Source organism: Caretta caretta, chromosome 11, assembly GCF_965140235.1.
Source record: "Caretta caretta isolate rCarCar2 chromosome 11, rCarCar1.hap1, whole genome shotgun sequence".
NCBI classification, from domain to species: domain Eukaryota; kingdom Metazoa; phylum Chordata; order Testudines; family Cheloniidae; genus Caretta; species Caretta caretta.
The window spans coordinates 18,063,549-18,085,710 of record NC_134216.1 but is presented as its reverse complement, the minus strand read 5'-3'; the positions used below and the strand labels follow the sequence as shown (position 1 = coordinate 18,085,710).

General features: G+C 41.0%; 1 protein-coding gene across 5 annotated transcripts in view; it reads right to left on the bottom strand.

Annotated features, from left to right (window-relative positions):
* Positions 1-22,162, bottom strand: part of MGAT5 (alpha-1,6-mannosylglycoprotein 6-beta-N-acetylglucosaminyltransferase) — a 232,371-nt gene that overhangs the window by 40,318 nt on the left and 169,891 nt on the right. The gene's annotated exons all lie outside the window — the stretch shown is intronic.

Sequence of the window (22,162 nt, the reverse complement as noted above, 5' to 3'; positions counted from 1 at the left end):
ATTTGTTTTAGTCTTTACAAACTTTAAGAAGTGATGCTGTCCCAATCAGAACTGGTTATCTACCTAAACAATGTCCCAAAGCCCTAAATGAAAGGTCGGTGGTTCTCATCTTTCATAACCACATCTTTGACACAAGACTTGATAGCGTATTATGTGATTAGCATTTTAAAGTCTTAATTTCTAAAAGTTTTGTGCTAGTTTGCAATACAGACAGCCTGCTCCTGTTCCACAGAAATCAATGGGAAAATGTCCTGTTAATTTCAATGGGGCACAATCAGGCCCCCAAACTGTAGTAACTAAGACAATACATGTTTTCAAGACAGAAGTTGAATTGAAAACATTTCTACACATAATAAACTCAATTTTGTAACCCACACTAGTGGTGATGCACACTTACTCCACTTTCATTGGATTACTTATGCAAAGTCGTGCAAACAACAGTTGCACAGTTCGGCCTAAAAATAATAGCTTCCTGCAAACTGGTTAGAAGAGTTGTTGAGGTATTTCTGTTAGGAACTCAATATAATTGGCCTTGGCACATCCTCACTGTGAGGAAGGAAGGAGTTAATCTTATCTCACTAGTGCAATTCTTGCCAACACTTATACAAATGCTTGCTTAACTTTAAGCACATAAATGGTCCCATGAGACCTCTACCAATATTTACACTAACTGGCTGAAGTTTAAAGGAGCTTTGAAAAGGCATTAGAAGAGTAATGTATTTCTAGGACTATTTTTAAATCAAGTAACAGAACAGTGTACTGTCCTAGTTTGCGGACAAGAACTATTTTAATTTTCAATATCATATGTTAATAATGTTTCCTGAGTTTTAAAGAGATGCAGACTGCAAACATTCCCATTAAAAAAATCTAAACTTCATTGACTGAAGACTGTCTTCACAGTCAGTAGTACGTTTGTGAGCAAGGGCCATAGAGACGCTCTCTGAGAGACATATTCAAGAACTTAAATTTGACCCCTTTGGGGGGGCACATTCTGCCCCACCCCTTCCACCAGGAGCTCACTCTCTCCCCATCTGGCCCCAGAAGGAGCTTCCTGCCCCCCATCTCCCCAGCCCCAGCTCGCTCTTCCCTCCCCCTCCACCTCCCTGCCCCAGCAGGAATTCACTCTCTCCTCCCCCACAGCCCTGGCCCTGGGAGGATCTTGCTCTTCCCTGTCTCCGTGGGCCCAGGATCGGAGAAGTTCTGTGCCCCTGATGATTACAGGGGGAGGGTGGGGTGTGCCTTTCTCGTTCTCCACCCCGCCCCAATGCATGCCCCTTCTTTCTCTCAAGATTTGGACATAAGCATCCACACAGTGTAATCCTAACACCAAGCAACAAATGTCTCGACTCTTGGGTGGCAGGACAATTTCTAGGCTTGTATTTTTTACCCTACTTGATTTGTCATATGCAACCCCTACACACCACTATTTGACAGCTATGTATGAGAAAGTTGGCCAACGGTGATACTGAAGTTCCCTCAAAGGGGAAGTAGACTAGGAAAATCCTATTACTTGGACGCCTGGGACAATAAGACACGAAGCCTAGACAAGTGAAATTTTATTATTTACTGCTTACACAAAAATGGACGTGCATTAAGTATTCAGTGTATCCTACATGAGGATTGAAAATAAAAGACGGTTTCTAGCTTTAGCTTCCTCTGTGGTTTGGTAACACTTGCAGGGAAGTGGACAACTTGCTCTTTCACAGCCTGCCCCATTGCTAAATCTCTCTCAGCCGGTTGTGCCCCATACTATGTTTTAGGAAGAATGCACTGGCTAATTATTATATATGTCAACAAAAATATTGAGAGAACTAAACTTTCTTGTCTGATAACTAAATCCAAGATCCAGATTGTCCTTGTACAAATCAACTTATGAAAAAGGCTTTCGTAGTCTGGATGTTGGAAAAAGTCAGGGATAAAGCAGCTATCCAACTCTGTCAGCTGCTGCTTAGTCTCTACAAAACCTTAAAGCCACAGAAAATACTGTATAAGCCATAAGGTAGTTAATTCAAAGGCTATCTAGACAATAATAATAATTAAGTACAGTTAAGTATTACTTCCCACAACCCTAACAACTCAAATATATTTCATTAGGATTAGGGACAGGGAAAGGCAGACAGTATAATGAATAAACTCACTTGAGAGAAAGGTTTCACACAGCATATTACAGTAAATGAAATAGCAAAACAGAATTTATATTCTTAATATTGGCTGAGAAAACTCATACAAAGTCATGTATAAACAGAGTTCTGAAAAGTCAATTTTCAAGACTAATAATAGTAAACAAATAATAATGCTTAGCTCTCACATAGTGTTTTTCATTATTAGATCTCAAAGCATTTCACAAGGGAGGTCAGTATCTCTAGCCCCATTTTACAGATGCGGAAAATGAGGCACAGAGTGGTGAAATGACTTGCCCAAGGTCACGCAGCAAACTTGTAGGAGAGCTGGGAATAGAATTCAGGTCTTCTGAGTCCCAGGCTAGTACTCTATCCACAGGGTCACAATTTGGTATTAACTGAATGTGTTTTGGGACTTCTTAAAAATTATTATTTTTTCCATTGACTGTTAAAGGTGTCTGATTCACACCACTTCAGCTGTGACCAGGAAGGGGCTCTTCCAGGGCTAAAAGGGTGTTCTGTCTCCACACCTATTGTCAAAGGCTTTTTTCTGAGGCGCCTCCTCCCTTTTATTGATTCAGCCTTGCTGTGCAGTCTGAAATCTTTAATGGGTACCCAGGTTCAAACCAAAACAATGCAGGGTCACTGTCTTGTCTAACTTCAAAAAGGGCACCTTCCCCTACTCAAGGCCTTGGCCACGATTCAAGTGCTCATCAGCTGGTGTGGATTAATGCATCAGCCCATTGCAAATACAGTCATGAAATTCAGAAGATCCCAGAAATTAGAGGTGGAAGGGACCTACACTATTAGTTCATTCCCATCCCTGGTTCTTGGTTGTATATTTACTAGCATTTTGTCTCAAGCTATTAGGCTTTCACAACTTCCTGGAAGACCATTATGAAACGCTGTACAGACTTCAACACTCCTGGCCTTTCACAGATGTGGAAATTGAGGAAATGGAGGCAAAGCGACTTAACCGAGCCCACACAGGAAATCAGTGGCCAAGTCAGGATTAGCACACTCAGTGCCGCCCCAATTCCCAAACCCAATGCTCAGCTGTCCTGAAATTATGCCTACAAATTGCCCTTTCCCATCCTCTGTTCTGTCCTAAATAATTCCTCTCATTGGTGTTCACACCCTTCAAATAATTGTAAATGTATGTCCCTCTTTAGCTATCTTTGAATTAAGCAGTATATATTTTAATGACTTACATTTTCCCCACTGGTGAATCTATTTGTTGTTCTTTTCTGAACTTTAATTTTTCAATACATTTCTGGTAAGGAGGTGCCCAGTACTAAACATGACATGCTAGGAGCAATTATGCCACAGCTGTATTCTATTATTTGTATTACAAGAACACCCCAATTGAGGCTGGGGCTCCATTGTGATGGGCAATAAACACACAGTAAGAAACAGCCCCTAATGGAAAAGGAGGACTTGTGGCACCTTAGAGACTAACAAATTTATTTGAGCATAAGCTTTTGTGAGCTACAGCTCACTTCATCGGATTTGTTAGTCTCTAAGGTGCCACAAGTCCTCCTTTTCTTTTTGCAGATACAGACTAACACGGCTGCTACTCTGAAACCAGTCCCTAATGGAATAGCTTTCAATCTAAAGAGACAAGACAGACAAAAGGTTGGAAGAGAAACAGAGGCACAGAACTGAAGTGACTTTCTCACTGTCACAGTAACAGGTGAATGGAAGAGCTTTCAGTAGACACTTTGTCTTATCTCATGTCTTATTCCAATGGCTTCCAAAATGGGCTATGTTTCCTTTTGAGACAGTGATATAATGCAACATCTCTGAGCATGTAGCCCCAAATTATTTTGGCTCTTTCCTGCCACACTGGATGAAAACGCATGTCCAATTTGCCATCCAATATCACCCTAAATACCTGCAGAACTAAGCTCCAGGACCTTATCTCCCATTGTAAGTTAGGTCATGCAGGAAAAAAAACAAAAAAAATCTACATGCTACTTATAAATGACCCATAAAAGAACAAACCAAACTTTCAATACATGCGAGATACTATTATCAACAATGAGATAAAGAAAACACAGAGTTGGCTATAATAAAATGCAGTGGTATCGTTTATTTCTTTAGATACTTGTAATTATAGCTTAAGGCTATATATGTAGTATTATTAGCAACTCAAATAATATATTTAGTGCCTGGAAAAAAAAAAGCTTCAAGTGAATTATGTACTTTAAAATACCACAGGGATAAGCCAACTAGGTTAGACTAGCAACAAAATATAATATGAAGTGCACTGCTGTCCCGCTGTGACTTACATATTATTCTCACAGTATGTTTTTCATTTGTAGAGGATCTTTATTTTTTAAAATAGTGCCCTCCAAGTGTAAATGCTTTGTAAACAGTTAAATCTCATCATGCTCCACTGAGGAAGGCACTTCAAGTATTATCCTTCTATTAGGAGCAAACTGAGCAGAGAGATGTTAAGTGACTTGCCCAAGGTCATGCAGTAAATCATTGGAAAAGCAGGCAATAGAAACCAAGAGCCTGGATTTCCAGTCTCTGCTGCCATCATTAGTTAACATGAACATGTTACTGTACTATCTGAAAAATGCAGACTTCAAAATTAAATCAAGTACGTAACCCCCCCTCCCAATTCTAGTGTTTATAAAGTAGAATATACACTATTAAAAAGTGAGATAGGACTTAGGCTCAGATATATCCCTCATGGTAAATGAAAAAAGCTTCCTGGAAATAAGAGAATACTACCAAAGAAAAAAACAGCTAGAAAGAAAAACAGATGGATTTCCTCAAAATGTTACTGATTTCAGTGAAATAAATAGTTACCTAGCTCTTACACAGCACATTTCTTCTTAAAATAAAAACACACACAAAAATTATCCAGTCTTCACAGCCTCTCCTAGAGGCTCCTTAAGAACCATATGCATTGTCCCATTTCAGAGATGTAGCAATAGAAGAACAGAGGACAGGGGCCAGATATCCAAAGGTATTTAGGTACCTAAAGATGCAAATAGAGACCTAGTGGGAATTTCAAAAGTGCCTAATTCCCATTGAAATCACTCTCTTGTTAGTGAACTTTTCCATTATGGAAGTACAATGGGGTATATATTAGACCTTTATTCGCACTGCCATTTCAAGCCAATTCTCCAGTTCCTCCTATTGCGTAACAGATGTACACATTTTCACTGTGAGTTGTCTTCTATAGAAGCAATTCTACAGGAGCAATTTCCCCACAAAACAGAATAAAAAAAGTGGGAGATGGAATGCAAATTCTTCTAAAGGGCAAAAGCAGCAATAGGAAAGATACTGTATAAAATATAAACCATTCCTTGATGCTGCCAGAATGTCTATATTTATTAACAGGCTTCAAAATCACAGAATGTGTCCAATTTGTTTATGCAGGTAGTTGCAGCTGTGTCAGTCCCAGGATATGAAACAGGGTAAGGAGGTGGGTGAGGTAAATTTTTTTTTGGACCAACTTCTGTTGGTGAGAGACAAGCTTTTACATTACCTCACCCACATTGTCTTTCTGATTTGTTTAATTATTCCATTCATATCCTGCCAACTGAGTTAGTAATTAACTCCATTCTGCTATGGAGGAAGTATTCTTTTTTGTCTGTGGGCTTGTCTACACTACCAAGTTTTGTTGACAAAACTTACGTCACCTTAGAGACTAACCAATTTATTTGAGCATGAGCTTTCGTGAGCTACAGCTCACTTCATCGATGAAGTGAGCTGTAGCTCACGAAAGCTCATGCTCAAATAAATTGGTTAGTCTCTAAGGTGCCACAAGTACTCCTTTTCTTTTTGCGAATACAGACTAACACGGCTGTTACTCTAAAACTTACGTCGACACCCAAAAGTCGACAAAAGAAAAATCGCCGAAGGGTGTTCACACTTGCTCCCTCTGTCGACAGATCATGTCCACATTGGGAACATCATCATCAACAGGGTGAGTGATGCACTGTGGGTATGTATCCCACAGTGCAGTGTTATGGGAAGGAAGAGCTGATTGCTGCACATCTTGGGATTCTCTCCCAGTTCCCCCATAGCCACCTCAGCTGCCGAGAGCAGCATCATGAACAGCTCTGTGAGCTCTCCGTGCTGAGGAATGGCAAAGCAGTCTGTCCCCCTCCCACTGTGGAAGCAGTCTGCCTGCTGCTGGGTTCCTCCTGCAGCGCAGAACAGGAGCATTCCAATGATTTGCTCTTTGTTCCCCAAATGGAGCGGCACACAGATAATTCCCAAGCTTTGAAAGGAGAGGGGTGCATGCCTGCAGGGCAACAGAGATCAAAACACTGAGCAGAGCAATCAGGGATACTGGCAGATTCAGTTGACAAAACAATCAGCACTGTCTACACTGGCTCTTTGTCAGCAATAAAGGGAGGGGAAAAAACAAAAGTCTTTCCTAGGGGTGGAAGTTTTTTGTCATCAAAACTGGGCACTTTTGGTGACAAAAGTCCCATTGTGGTGTGTACGCTCTTGCTGTTTTGTCGCCAAAAGACGGTTTTTGGTGACAAAACTTGGTAATGTAGACAAGGCCTGTGTCAATTAAATCTTCCTAGATCTAAGGTCTGTTTCTTCATAAAATTATTTTGAAATATGGTCAGGAAAATAAACACCCACAACATATTGTACAACTTTTATTTTTCTGAACAGTAGGAAAACGTTACAAAATGATTCTTAATAAATTTGAGAAATTTAACCAAATGTATTGATTATACAGAGAATTCAATACAGGATCTAAGATTTAGGTAGGAAAATACATAATCATACACAAGTTGATATTTTTAAGATGACTTTTATAGTTACATTAAGTGGATTTCCCTCTCCCTCCAACGTTTGATATTATAGCAATGAAATATTTTTTTTTCTAACAAAGACAATACAAGCTTCTGCATACTGCTAAGACAATGCACTTCAATTCTGACGTTTTGCAAACAAAAAATACGAATACTTTAAGGTTAAGTAATGTAATTCCTTTCTTCAATAAACCATGCAATACTAGTGTTCTACACCAAAGAAAACAACCAGAATGAAACGCACCTCATTTTGATGCTTAATTTACTGGAAGAAAAATACGCAAGTATTTTGTTATAATGTAGAGTTAGTGCATTTTTTATATTTTAACAGATGAGCACTTCCCCCAATGTGACAGTAAAATGAATGTGAGGTGAATACCTAAAACCTACTGATTTTTAAATGGTTTTGAAACCTTTGTTTAAACTTAGAAGAAGAGAATGTTGTTTCTGAAAATAATACATTCTCTAATGCAGGGGTGGGCAAAGTTTTTGGCCCAAGGGCCACATCTGGGAATAGAAATTGTATGACGGGCCATGAATGCTCACAAAATTATGGTTGGGATGTGCGAGGGGGTGAGGCCTCTGGATGGGAGTGTGGGCTCAGGGATGGGGCCAGAAATGGGGAGTTCAGGGTGCGGGAAGGGGCTCCGGGCTGGGGCGGGGAAGTGGGGTGCAGGCTCTGGCTGGGGGTTGGGGTGCGGGAAGGGGTGAAGGCTCTGGCCAGGGTGCAGGCTCTGGGGTGAGGCTGGGAATGAGGGGTTTGGGGTGCAGGAGGGTGCTCTGGGCTGGGATCAAGGGGTTCAAAGAGTGGGAGGGGGATCAGGACTGGGGCAGGGGTTTGGAGCGCAGGGAGAGGCTCAGGAATATAGGCTCCAGTTGCCGCTTACCTCAAGTGGCTCCTAGAAGTAGTGGCATGTCCCTTTTGCGGCTCCTATGTGGAGGTGTGGCCAGGCGGCTCTGCATGTTGCCCGGTCCGCAAGCACCACCCCTGCAGCTCCCACTGGCTGCTTTTCCCGGCCAATGGGTGCTGTAGGGGTGGCGCTTGGGTGCGGGCAGTGTGCAGAGTGGAGGCCCCTGGCTGCCCTATGTGTAGGAGCTGGAGTGGGGGCCACGCTGCTGCTTCCAGCAGCCACGGGGAGTGGCCTGCTCCCCGGCTGGAGTGCTGGAGCGGGGCAAGCCCCAGACCCTGCTCCCCAGTGGCAGCTCGAGGGCCAGATTAAAGCTGCTGGTGGGCTGAATCTGGCCCGTAGATTGCCCACCCCTGCTTTAATGTGACAGGAAACTTCTGCGATAACAACGATTAGGCTCCTGGTAAACAAGAATGCTACTAATGATGAAAACTTTGAGGATCTTTAGTCACTGTTCTTTAGTTTTAATCATTTAGCCTTCTGGACTGAACCGCAGAAGGAAAAAGCATGTAGCCAACATATATTTCACAGTTCATAGAGATAAAGGTAAATTTGTCACAGCTGCAAGCAGTTATTTGCTAGCTCCTCCTATTCCAAGTCAGACAATAGCATATAGCAACAGGTGGCGAGAGAGATCAACTGACAAGTATTATATTTTCTTTCATTATGAGCCTCAAATGACAACAATTCCTCAGCACACAACCCCAAAATCAAAATATTTTCTGGCCTAAAATATTTGAGGAGTGCACAAGAAGGTGTAGCAATAATTCATATGTACAACATATATGGAAAAGTTTAGAAATTCACTGGAGAGATGTGCATATCAGAACGTGCAGATAAGTGTCCTCAAAACCTAGACACCAGACTAGGACTAGTCTGGAAAGAACAAATAGGTTTCTTGTTCAGTTTAGATTTCTCATCAGACTCTTTAACCAGTCTGAAGCAATCCCAGTGGAACCATTCAGAATACTCCAAAGCTTTTAGGCAGGAAAAATAATTCAAACAAAAACATGTCCTCTTCCACTGGTGTTTGACACAACAGCTGGGATCACTTTCTCATAAAATGAGTTGTAACTCTCTTCAGCTTTATCACAGAGATTATTCAGGGCAGGTCTTCTATTGAAGGCCATGCAGAGTCACTGCTAACAGTTTCCATCACAAACAAGAGCAGCCAGATTACTCATCAAGGAAAACCTGTTAATATTTGCAAAAACATGGTGCAGAAAATGCTGTAAATCATAATGCTAAACATTTATCTTGCTGGAAAAGTATTTATGAAAGCAAGATAGAAGAATTAAGTTGATCTTGTCTGTGCTACTCTGAGACAGCAAGGAATCTGTACTTTGAACCTTGTATCCAAAAACAATTCCCATCACTTGAACTAAGGATGAATTTCCATTTATTTTCAAGAGTATTAGTACCAGAAGCAACTAGCACTAGTTATTTTTGCAGCTTGCTAACCAGTAAGGTACAAGGCTACTGCAAAAAACCTCTGAGGTACCATTATTTGGTCTTTTGACAAAAATCTGTCTCTTCCTATGGTAATCATGGACTTCTCAGTTATGGCATATATTTTGGGGAAGCCCCATTCTCTCAAAGTAATTTCTTCCACTTGAAAGAAAGGGCAATTCTTAGCAAAAATTTGGTCAAGGCAAGACTAATCCTCACATTCCACACTGCCTGCTACACTTTCTTAACACACTAATCTACATATGCAACAAAACTGTGTCTATGCAAGAAAATGGGCGATGACAGTAACATCATCTTCAGAAATAGCCCTGATTTTGGGTGCAACACTGAACCTTATTTTTTATGTTACTATTCCAAGTGTTACCCTTTATGTTTAATTATTTGTTTGTAACTATGGGAGCATAGATTTCCCAGAATCAGATACTGCGGTCTCTACTCCTTAGAATATTGTCCAATGGCAGAGAGGCTGGGGACAATCATTACAGGCTGCTCTCTCCCTGAAAGTGAAGGGGCATGCCCAGGCCTACCCGTCTCTATCTCAAATGGTCACTGTACAGGGAGCATATATAATTCCTTTCAGCTACGTACAGTACTTTGTATGGGAAACAACACACTCAAATCCCTTCTTGACTTCCAGTACCAATTTGGTAAATAGAGATTAATTTAATCCATTCTCTGCTGTTTCAGATATTTGGTCAACTGTAGAGATAAGCCTAGGCCAGAACTGCAAGCCTGAAATGCCTCTATAAACTTTTTTCAGAGTAACAGCCGTGTTAGTCTGTATTCGCAAAAAGAAAAGGAGTACTTGTGGCACCTTAGAGACTAACCAATTTATTTGAGCATGAGCTTTCGTGAGCTACAGCTCACTTCATCGGATGCATGCCGTGGAAACTGCAGCAGACTTTATTTATACACAGAGAATATGAAAAAATACCTCCTCCCACCCCACTGTCCTGCTGGTAATAGCTTATCTAAAGTGATCATCAGGTGGGCCATTTCCAGCACAAATCCAGGTTTTCTCACCCTCCACCCCCCCACACATAAACTTTGAAATTGCCCAGCAAAGAACTTCATTGCTAGGGCTCACGTGTAATCAAGAAGGAACCCAGGGATGCCCAGGTATATTTACTTCCAGATCCCTTGCTCCTGAAGGAAAATAAAACAGAGGAGTTCCTAAAGCATAAAGGGAAGGGAAACCTCCTTCCTCCAAATCTGTTATGTTCTAAACATCTCTAGAGGTCCAAACTGAGTAAGTATCCACCAATAACTAAGATCCCCAAATTCAGAAAAGTATCTACATTCAAGACAGCACTTAAATACATGCTTGAGTGATTTCTTGAATAGGGATTTAAGACTACACAAAAATAATGTAGCATCCAAAATAGAATTAATTTCTCAGATAATCTAGCTTTAAAAAAGTAATGGATACTTAAACTCAAATGATATATTAGAAATATTAGCTGCCTACCTGTACCATTGTGAAGAACTGTATGTGTAGCCTACCCACAGTGTTTCTGTTTGCAAAGTAAGCCCCTATAGTCCAGATTGGAAAGGGTTGATTTTTAACAGGCATTATAGCTTGAAGAGTTACTCATGAGAAGAGATGTGAAACAAACAAAAAACAAGCAAACTTTAAAAACAAACAAATTATTGTCCAAAAAAACCACAGCAAACCAAACCAAACCCTTTCCCTAAAGTTAAGTGAAACTTTTGAGTAACTGGAACAAATGACAAAGTCTCCCTTCTGTTTCCTGTACAGATGCACCCTCAATTCGTTTCTTCCATAAAACATACTCCTTTCTCCTCCCGCTCAGAAAACCACAAACCAAACCCCACAAACCTTCTTAAGCTACTTTATACGGTAAACTCTTATTTAGCTTGTGATCTGCTTGGGTCAGACCCTGTTTTCTCATTTGACTATAAAGCACAAAAAAATACATACGTATACATCTATATAAACAAAATACAGATCTCACAGATGTGTCCGTGTCTCTGTGCATTTTAACTTTGTCCTTTTCATTTTATTTGTCTGGGTTAAACAGCATGCTCCTTGGGACAAGTGTCCTGGAAAGTGGCATATAGTTAAAAAAAAAAAATCTACAATCGCTTTTTTATTTTTTACATCAATGTCACAAATAACCATGGAGCTTTGAAAATTCAAACACACTGCATAAAGGAAACTTTATCAGAATTAGTGCACCAAGCTTAATGTATAATTAACTACCCCGCTACAAGTGCATTAGAAAGTACAGATTGTTAAATAAATCAGGATCTGCAATTTGAAAGTCAATTCATTATCACTGTGCTTTCATTCACTTCTTGGTGGTTCCTTACAGCATTTATCCACAAACATATTTCATCCAAAATCATTTAACTAGATGCTACCAGGTTTTTTGTCTTGTGTTTTGGTTCTCTCCAAAATAAAGTGAAGTAAAAGCAGATTCCAGAGTGCTGGCTGGGAATACAAAATTGACTTGTTCAGTTCTCAGCACAGGTTTTGATCAGAGTGGGTCAGTCCCTCCTTTTTTGTTGCTCATAGTGCAAACTAGGCTTAAAGCATTAAATGTAACATCAAAAAGCAGCAAATGATTTCTCCTCATACCCAAAATGGGAAGTTCTACTAGCTTTTAGTCATTTCATTCGACAGCTACAATAAACTTGCCATTTGAGAAAGACACTTTTGTTGATCATTGAACACAGAACTGTTATTACTTTATGCCAATTATTTCCACCTACTTTGAAAAGCCTCATGATAAAGCTTTTCACATCAAAGGAATGGAATGACAACCATCTTTCCCTAAGGCAGTGTCAACAGGAAGATATAGCCTGAAGGGTTGAAGTCTTAAACTGGGTAAATTAAAATTTCAGAAGTATAAATGCTGCTGTAATAATAAATGGAAGCATGACACAAGGAAAACTGAAGTCTCCTTTTACTCTGCTTGAAGCTAGTACAGTATGCTGAAAGTTGCTTTAATTTCAATTTGGCAGCCTAGATTATGACAGTTTTTCATGATTTTAAATTATTCAAGTCACCTTCACACAGTATTAGTCTCATTCACCACTGAACACGAAAACAACATATGTGCACAACTACAGGCCAACTGTGTTGGAGAACAATTAATCAGAGCCCTTGTTTGCCTGGTGGTCCTTGTAGTTCAGATTGTAAAACATATGGAGAATAGTTTGTGGTCCCAGGCTTTTAATTTCCCTTATTAAAAATGAGGACATGTGAAAGTTGTATCAACTTTTATCAGTGCAATTTAAAAAAAACAAGAACTGCTGTTGTAGGTCTTGGCACATGTCCTGAATGTACCCCTTTCATCTTTCAGAAGTCCTAATACCTGGATTTTTGTCTGTACTATGCAGGATCCAAGGTAGCTGCAAGTTTGATGTCTGCCTTAAGTTAATTATAACCTTACAGCAAGATTATGCCACACTCTAAAGTTGTTCTAACCAGAGAATCTGCTGTTTTAAGAAAGGTTTCAGAGTAGCAGCCATGTTAGTCTGTATTTGCAAAAAGAAAAGGAGTACTTGTGGCACCTTAGAGACTAACCAGTTTATTTGAGCATAAGCTTTCGTGAGCTACAGCTCACTTCATCGGATGCATAAAGTGGAAAATACAGTGAGGAGATTTATATGCACACAGACCACGCAAAAATGGATGTTTACCATATACATTGTAAGGAGAGTGATCACAACTTTGTCCTCACCCATAACTATTTCACATTTGGAGACAATGTATACCTTCAAATCAGTGGCACGGCTATGGGTACCCGCATGGCCCCACAGTATGCCAACATTTTTATGGCTGACTTAGAACAACGCTACTACAGGACAGGCCCAACAAAGAAAATAACAGAACCTCTCCAACGCATTATCAAGGATCTATGCCAACTGTGCTCACATATCTATTCAGGGGACACCATCATAGGGCCTAATCACATCAGTCGCACTATCAGAGGCTCGTTCACCTGCACATCTACCAATGTGATATATGGCATCATGTGCCAGCAATGCCCCTCTGCCATGTACATTGGTCAAACTGGACAGTCTCTACGTAAAAGAATAAATGGACACAAATCAGATGTCAAGAATTTCAAAACAGACTCCATCAAGAGACTGCTGAATAGTAATTAATTTGCAAATTGGATACAATTAACTTAGGCTTGAATAAAGACTGGGAGTGGTTGAGTCATTATACAAAGTAAAACTATTTCCCCTTGTTTATTCCCTCCCCACCCCCCCACTGTTCCTCAGCCATTCTTGTTAACTCCTGGAAATGGCCCACCTTGATTATCACTTCAAAAGGTTTTCTCTCCCCCCACCCCACTCTCCTGCTGGTAATAGCTCATCTTAAGTGATCACTCTCCTTACAATGTATATGGTAAACATCCATTTTTGCATGGTCTGTGTGTATATAAATCTCCTCACTGTATTTTCCACTTTATGCATCCGATGAAGTGAGCTGTAGCTCATGAAAGCTTATGCTCAAATAAATTGGTTAGTCTCTAAGGTGCCAAAAGTACTCCTTTTGTTTTAAGAAAGAACCACTTTAATTTTCAAAACAGAAGAGAAGCTAGGAATGCAAAACAAGAGCACAAATGATACACTTTGGTGCATGAAAACTCTCGTTTCTCCACAGTGATTTGTGAGGGAGAGCTGTATAGCAGAACCCTGTTTATCCGACCCTCCATTATCCGGCTGTCCGTTTTAACTGGACGAACCAGCATACACAGGCCCAGAAAAGGATGATCTCTCCTGGGGCCACTAGATGGCATTATAGCATTGCAACTCATATTTTCTGGTTTATGCAGATTTGTGATTATCCGATCTGGCCCCAGATCCAATTAGATCGGAAAATGTGTTTCTGCTGTACTGTTTTGATCTATAATAAATTAAATTGTTTACCTTATGAAATTAATAAACACCATATGTATTCCCAGAGAAGACAGGGTCTTGGGTTGGTCAGGGTATTGATAATGGGATGAAGAGTTTTTCATCTTTATATTGTCAGTTCAAATCCAACCCAAGCTGGAAGTGAATGAGGTCATTACTATGATGATGAGAAGGAGATTCAGAAGTCTGTGTTAAATGAGCTAGTAACCTCATGGTCATAGGTGGCAGGTAAGCAGGTGTCCCCATCACAAAAACTTTGTCAAATGCCACAACTGTTTGCAGTCTCAGCTGAGGTGCCAATGACTGAATGGGCAAGTGTCTGAGCTAAAAGAATTAAGGGACATTAGAAGGGCAATCCAGGGAAACGTGCCAATGCCTGTGCATTTTCTATTCTAGGAAATGGAGATTTCCATCTCCAGAGCTACTGGTCTGGCGCATTTCACAAAAAATACTTTTTTTAAATGCGTCATCATGTAGGTTAGCTTACTGCTCACCCTTCAAAGTCTGTATAATTATTTGGCGGGCATAAACACTGCCTTCTTCATAACCATTCCTTGTTGATTTTATCATGAAAAAGCATTTTTTGTTTTTCTATGCAAGTTAAAAGAAGGTTAACTATAGCTGTATTCCCAACCCTGCCATAAAGAAAAAAATACTAGTCCAAAACACTTCAGTAAAACTACAGTAAGGTAATTTGCTACAATGTAGGAGTAGTAAAATTCTTCTAAGGTACTGACAGGAATTATTACTGGAGATGAGTGGACTATTTATAAAGGTGTCCCAGCATCCATTGCTATGTAATGTTGAGAATCTAGTAGCTATGCTGAAGCATACACTGAGATAACCATTATCACTTAACGTCCAAATTCAGCAAAAGAAAAATTTAAAACACATGGGAATAACATGGTGGATGAGGAGGCAGGGCAACCAGCTCCCCCTAGTCTATTTTAGATTTCTGTCACATGGACTGAATTTGGTAGTCATGTTTTAATCTGTTTCCATACCTGTTAGTATAGTAGCTCAGGGGCACAGTCAGATTAAAAAATGTATATGGTCCTGTAAGTTAATAATATCATACACACAAATTTACATCCACAATGATCTTATAATATAAATAAGAAACAGACTTGGGAATTGCTGGTGTAGAAGTGCTAGCTGAACTCATATAAGGAAATCAAATGACACGGAAAGTATCGAGACACAAGAGTTAAGGTCAGATGACAGAGCCCCTAATGAAATCAAGAGATGAGAGAAGGGAAAACAAAAAGCCATTTAAAAGAGATGCTGAGGGAATGGTCAGACTTCTGGGGGAAGTCTGCGCCACTGCGCATGCACAGAATTTACATCACATGCAGATTTCTTTGCTTCCCTGCAAAAAAAATGACTGACCTGGAAGCAAAGGGAAGCCACAAGAGGGGTCAAGCGACCCTCCCCAGCAGTATGTTTTGGGTGCCCAGGGCAGCCAACAGAGAGGTAAAGCACTGTGGGGCAGGAGGTGGGACCAGGGAAGATCTGGCAGGTGGCTCCTACCCTGCAGTCAGCTGCTAATCCCGGCTGAGCTGGGGTGGATGGGACTTCCGCTTTCCTTGCACAGCATTTAGGGCCATGTCAGACCCACTGCCAGATTTCTCCACCAGCTGTAGGAAGCTCTGCAAACTATCCCCACCCCTGCGCTTCCTGTACCCATCGCTCCTCAGCTGGAGGGCGAGGGATCCCTGTATGGGGAGCTGCTCCCCCATCCGCCCAACCCTCATTCATCCAGACCCCCTGTCATAAATATAAAGGGAAGGGTAAACATCTTTAAAATCCCTCCTGGCCAGAGGAAAAACCCTTTCACCTGTAAAGGGTTAAGAAGCTAGGATAACCTCGCTGGCACCTGACCAAAATGACCAATGAGGAGACAAGATACTTTCAAAGCTGGAAGGGGGAGGGAGAAACAAAGGTTCTCTCTGTCTGTGTGATGCTTTTGCCGGGAACAGAAAAGGAATGGAGTCTTAGAACTTAGTAAGTAATCTAGCTAGATATGCGTTAGATACTGTTTTGTTTAAATGGCTGATAAAATAAGCTGTGCTCAATGGAATGTATATTCCTGTTTTTGTGTCTTTTTGTAACTTAAGATTTTGCCTAGAGGGATTCTCTATGTTTTGAATCTGATTACCCTGTAAGGTATGTGCCATCCTGATTTTACAGAGGTGATTCTTTTATTTTTTTTTCTTCAATTAAAATTCTTCTTTTAAGAACCTGATTGCTTTTTCATTGTTCTTAAGGTCCAAGGGTTTGGGTCTGTGTTCACCTATGCAAATTGGTGAGGATTTTTATCAAGCCTTCCCCAGGAAAGGGGGTGTAGGGTTTGGGGAGGATTTTTGGGGGGAAAGACATTTCCAAGCAGGCTCTTTCCGGGTTATATATCTGTTAGACGCTTGGTGGTGGCAGCAATAAAATCGAAGGGAAAAAGGAAAGTAGTTTTTACCTTGGGGAAGTTTTAACCTAAGCTGGTAAAAATAAGCTTAGGGGGTTTTCATGCAGGTCCCCACCTCTGTACCCTAGAGTTCAGAGTGGGGAAGGAAACTTGACACCCCCTCATACCCACACCCTCCTGCCAAGTCTCACCCCTCTGAGTCCCACTCCCCCAGCATCTGGACCCCCCTGCCACTGAGCCCCCCACATTCCCCTTCTGAGCTCTATCCCCCCACACCCAGCCCCAAACCACCTTCAGCTGGACCCCCCTGCAGAGTCCCATTACTGTTGCACCCAGAACCCTCCAAGAAGCCCATATTCTAGATTTCCTCCGCACCTGGATCCCACACTGAGTCGCCTGCACCCAGATTGCCCCATACAGAACCCTCTCAACGCACACTTGGATCCCCCCACACTAAGCCCCTCCACACTTGGATCCTGCCTTGCTGAGCCTGCCTGCCCACACCTGGAGCACCTGGCACTGAGGGGCAGGCCCAGTCCTTGCGCTGTGTCAGGGTTGTGCGCAGCCTCATCGCTGAGTCTGTGCACTGGGGGGAGGGCAGGAGGGGAGCTGCACAGTGATCTCCCACCTCTGTGCAGCCTGTGTCCTGTGCTCCCCAATGCCATGCTGGAGCCTCCACATTTATTTGACAAACAAAACTTGCGGAATTTTAAAATATTGTGTGCAGAATTTTTAACTTTTTGGCACAGAATGCCTTCAGGAGTAAAAGTAAGAGAACCAAGAGTGCATAACGTCAGGGAAATCAAGTTTAGAGAGAAAACAGAGGAGGAGATAGATCAGCCCTTTCAAAGAATGAGAACAGAAAAGCCTTTTTAATTTAGCTAAGAGAAGGTCAGAAGTGACCTTAGGTAAGGACGGTTTGTGAAGGCAGGAGAGAGTGAGCGTAAACCAGATTCGATGGGAACAAGGAGAGAGATGGAGGAGAGGAAGTCAAGGCAATTAGAGCATACGCTAGGATTTGAGAGACAAGGGGAAGAAGGGAGGTAGGACATTAATTGAAAATCATTCAGCAGCACGGCTTAGTTAAAATAGGAGAAGAGAGGGAAATCAATCAGAGCAGAAAGGGCTACATATAAAGGTGAGGGAGACAAATAGATGGAACAAAAGGATGACAGGAGGCAAGCAGCATTACGGGGGGATATAAATGGAAAGCTTAAGGGCAAAGTGTTAAAGAGTAGACTTCAGAGTCATAACAGCAGAGATGAGAAGATGGTAGAAATGGAGCAAGAGAAGAGATGGGTTGAATGCCAGTGGGGTCTTGGCCTAGACACGATGGTAGACAGATAAAAGAGTAGGTGCTGGAAAAAAGGATTAAGAGAATTGAAGGTAAAGAGGAGCTAAAAGGGGCTGACAGCATAAGAACTGGTCAGAGAGGAGAAGTAAAGCTCTTAAAAAGAAAGAGGGAAGAATTGAAAGATAAAAGAGTTAACAAAGTTGAGCGAGTCAGTAGGAGCACAGTGAAAGAGTGGGGTGGAGGAAGTGAGTGCAGGGGAAGAGATAGTTGGGATGTGGGGTGCTTGTGCAAGTTAAATCCTGTTAGCTAATAGTCTTGCTCAATATTATAGGACAGCATTAATGCACTGTACTGGTACACAGTCCTGTGGAAAGAAAAGGGAGAAATAAGCAGAAAGTTTGATAGTTCAGCCATGCTAATGCTAAATTTAAAAAAAAAAAAGATAATTTTTTAGGGAAGACTAGTTTAATAAAAATAAACATTTTTTATAAAAACATCTCTAACTATTCATTTATAAGTTGATGTCTGCAAGATGATTTACAAATGCACAGCCATATGTATGGCTTTTGTTTACTTGCTTTGCTAGTCTGTTTCTCTCCATATATATTCAATGTAAGCAAGTAGGCCTGTCTGGGGAAGTGTGACTGAATTAAAATGGCTGCCTCCCTCAAGACAAGCCATAGTTGCATAGGAAGACAGGATTTGAGCTGCTTTCTGATAGTACTGACATAAATTTCAATTGATTAATTAGGCAATAGCTCTTCTGCAATTTTGGAGGGAAAGTGGATGATAAGCAAGGATGTCATCTGCATGTGTAGGGAGTTGAAAGGAGATTTTCTCCCTACATCTTCTGGCTTCAAAAACTGATAAGTACAATGAAAGTAATCTATAAATACAATGTGTAAGAACAATGTAAAAGGAGGGGAATGGCAAGCCTGACATAATAAGACCCATGGTCAGCAGCAATCTCTAATAACCATGGAAATGCTAGCTTGGAAGGCTGACCTTTACTAAAAAAAATTCGGACTTTTCTTCCAATCAGTACCCACAGAGAACCCATGGGGGGGGGGGGGGGGGGGACGACACCTTTACATACTATTTAAGGGAGGGATACTGTTCAGTGAGAATTCTACTAGCTCAGTTTTTTGAAATATACTAAAAAGGAAATTAAATATGTAATAATCCCAAATCTTCCACAAAAAATTATATGAACAATAACAATTTATAAAGAATACTCATCTTGTTAAAAGACACTGGGTGTTCATAACTGGCTGTAATTATGTTGCTTCTGAATACTTAAAAGTATTTTTTATGCGAATTGTGGTTGATATATTACATTGTAATTTTCCTGGAGTGATTTCCTCAAAGATTCATAGAAATGTAGGGCTGGAAGGAGTCCCACAAAGTTAAATCCAGCCTCCTGCGATGAGGCAGGACCAAGTAAAATTAGACCATCCCTGACAGATGTTTGCCGAACCTGTTATTAAAAACCTTCAATGATGGTGATTCTACATCCTCCCTTGGAAGCCTATTCCAGAGATTAGCTACCCCTTAGAGTTGGAAAGTTTTTCCTAATACCTAACCTAAATCTTCCTTGCTACAGATTAAGCCCATTACTTCTTGTCCTATATTCCATGGACCGTGGAGAACATAGAATATCAGGGTTGGAAGGGACCTCAGGAGGTCATCTAGTCTAACCCCCTGCTCAAAGCAGGACCAATCCCCAATTTTTGCCCCAAATGGCCCCCTCAAGGATTGAACTCACAACCCTGGGTTTAGCAGGCCAATGCTCAAACCACTGAGCTATACATTGTCCTCTTTATAAGAGCCCTTAACATATTTGAAGACTATTATCATCAGGTCCTGCCTCAGTCTTCTTTTCTCAATAATAAACATGCAGAGTTTTTTTAACCTTTCCTCAAAGGTCAGGTTTTCTAAACCTATCATCACTTTTGTTGCTCTCCTCTGGACTCTAATTTGTTCACACCTTTCTTAAAGTGTGGTGCCCAAAAAATACAGTATTTCAGCTGAGGCCTCACTGGTGCTAAGTGGAGTGGGAGGATTACCTACTGTGATTAAACATATGACCTTCCAGTTAATACACTGCAGAATGATATTAGCGTTTTTTGCAGCTGCATCACACTGCTGACTTGTATTCAACTCATGATCCACTAAAACTCAGATATTTTCCAAAACAGACCACAAAAAATTCTGCCTCTTCCCCCCCGCCCGCCCGCCCGGCAGCAGTCTGGAAACTACAAAATGTATAACAGATTATTTAAAATGCATTGCATATTTTTTCTTTCTTGGATTAGAGATGAGGTTGTGAGTGGCATGAGACAAATAGCAAAACTGCATTGGCAGTGGAAGACAACAGCCTGATACCCATATCGGAGTTCGGAAGGCACCTGGAAAGCCTCAAAGTAGTTCTTTATAGCTGTAGTATTCTGTGATTAAAGCCAATTCTGTTTAATTTAGATGAGGAAGAAGTGCTACGGGTTTCACTCACATTCTACACAGTCCTCCTGTTCACACAGCGGTCTCTCTTCAGTCATTTATACTGCCCTCAACTCCAGACAGAAAGTCACTTGAGGGTCACCCCGGCTATGTTTCCCTCATTTTTCCACACCAAATTTTAGGCTCCCTTAGCATCCTTTCATACAGTTGACCGCAACACAAGCTAAGAACATGTGTGTCCATCTTGCCAACTGTTGCACTCCACAACTGATATACAGGGATTGCCTTCAGAGAATTAGAAAAACTGAACTATTACTGCACTGGGAAATAAAAGGGTCTGAAGTACAGTCTAGAATGTTAAAGGGGAATATGAATGTGAGCCTGTAACAGAACCCAGGTCTTGTGGCCTTCGGCAAGTTACTTAACATATCCAGACCCCTGTTTCTCTGTTTGTAAATGCCACCTGGCTCACACGGTTGTAGCTATGATGGGGTGTAACTGGGGCCGGGGGGGGGGGGGCACGCTGAGGTTGCTCAGTTAGGGCAAACTGCAAAGAATGGGGCAGACAATCCGCAAAGCTGGTGGTTATTCTGATACTTAGATCCATCAAGCTCGCAACAAAGCAGCTTCTATAATACCTTACTGGTTACCCAGAAGCCAAAAACACAGTTCCCTTAAAGCAACCCAGCCTTGGGTTCCCTCCCAAACAGTCAAATCAAATATGATGAAGATTATTGAAAATCTTGTTAATCACATAAAAAGTTCTATGAGTGCCAAAGGATCAGACACATTACCCACCAAGTTAATGAATACTTCAGATCTTACCCAACGACACTTTACAGCCAATTCTTATTAACTAAAATATATTAAAAAAGAAAAAAGAGTATTGGTTAAAAGATCATTATACATACAGACATGAACAGAGTCCTCAGGTCAGTGTAATAGTAGAGATGGTAAGCTTTAGAATTGCAAAGAGTCCTTTTCAGAATCAGTTCATCATCTTATAGTCCAATGTCCAAATATTCAATATCAGGGTGGTCCAGATGGGACTGGAGATTTCAGTCTTACGACTCAAACTTCCCCCAAATAAAGTTTAAGAAGATCTGAGATGAAAGGATCAGGTCCCAAGAGTTTTTAATAGAGATTTTTGTAGCCACTTGACAGCACCAGTGCTTGGGGGAAAAATAGGCTTTTGAAGTAACCTATTTCCTAAGCATTACTGGTAATTAGCTACATAGATTAACATAAGGTAATTGTCTGTCTCCCACCATTTGCAGGTGATATGCTATATACTTCAAAGAGAAATCAAGGCAGTGATATCACTATATTTACAGTTCATTTAAATGTTAACATCTTCTCTTGATCTCTGAATTAACAGAATACAGTGATAGACAGGAACTGGTTACATTGTTACCCTCTAACAATATATATGTAAACACACAAAAAACACAGTCATTATCTACTACTATGTCTGTAAAGATTGAATTAGCCTTCAAGTTGCTTAAGACTTTTTGGCCCTGTGTCACCTGGGGGTATGGGAATTATACGAGCTCCACAACCCCATGTACCAGCATTCTACTTTAATTTGTAGTTCTGTTCTGAAGGCACTCTGAAATGGCAGTGTGCTGTCCAATATTTATTGTCTCAATTACTTCAGTTCAAATCAGTTTAGTTTACAAGTAAACTGAAGTTGCTTCTAACTGCCAATCCTGCAAACTCAGCTTGGAAGTCAAAATGGATCTCTCTTTCTTGTGTATCATCCTCAGCAATGACGGTTCTTCAGGCAAAATTATGCCCCCACT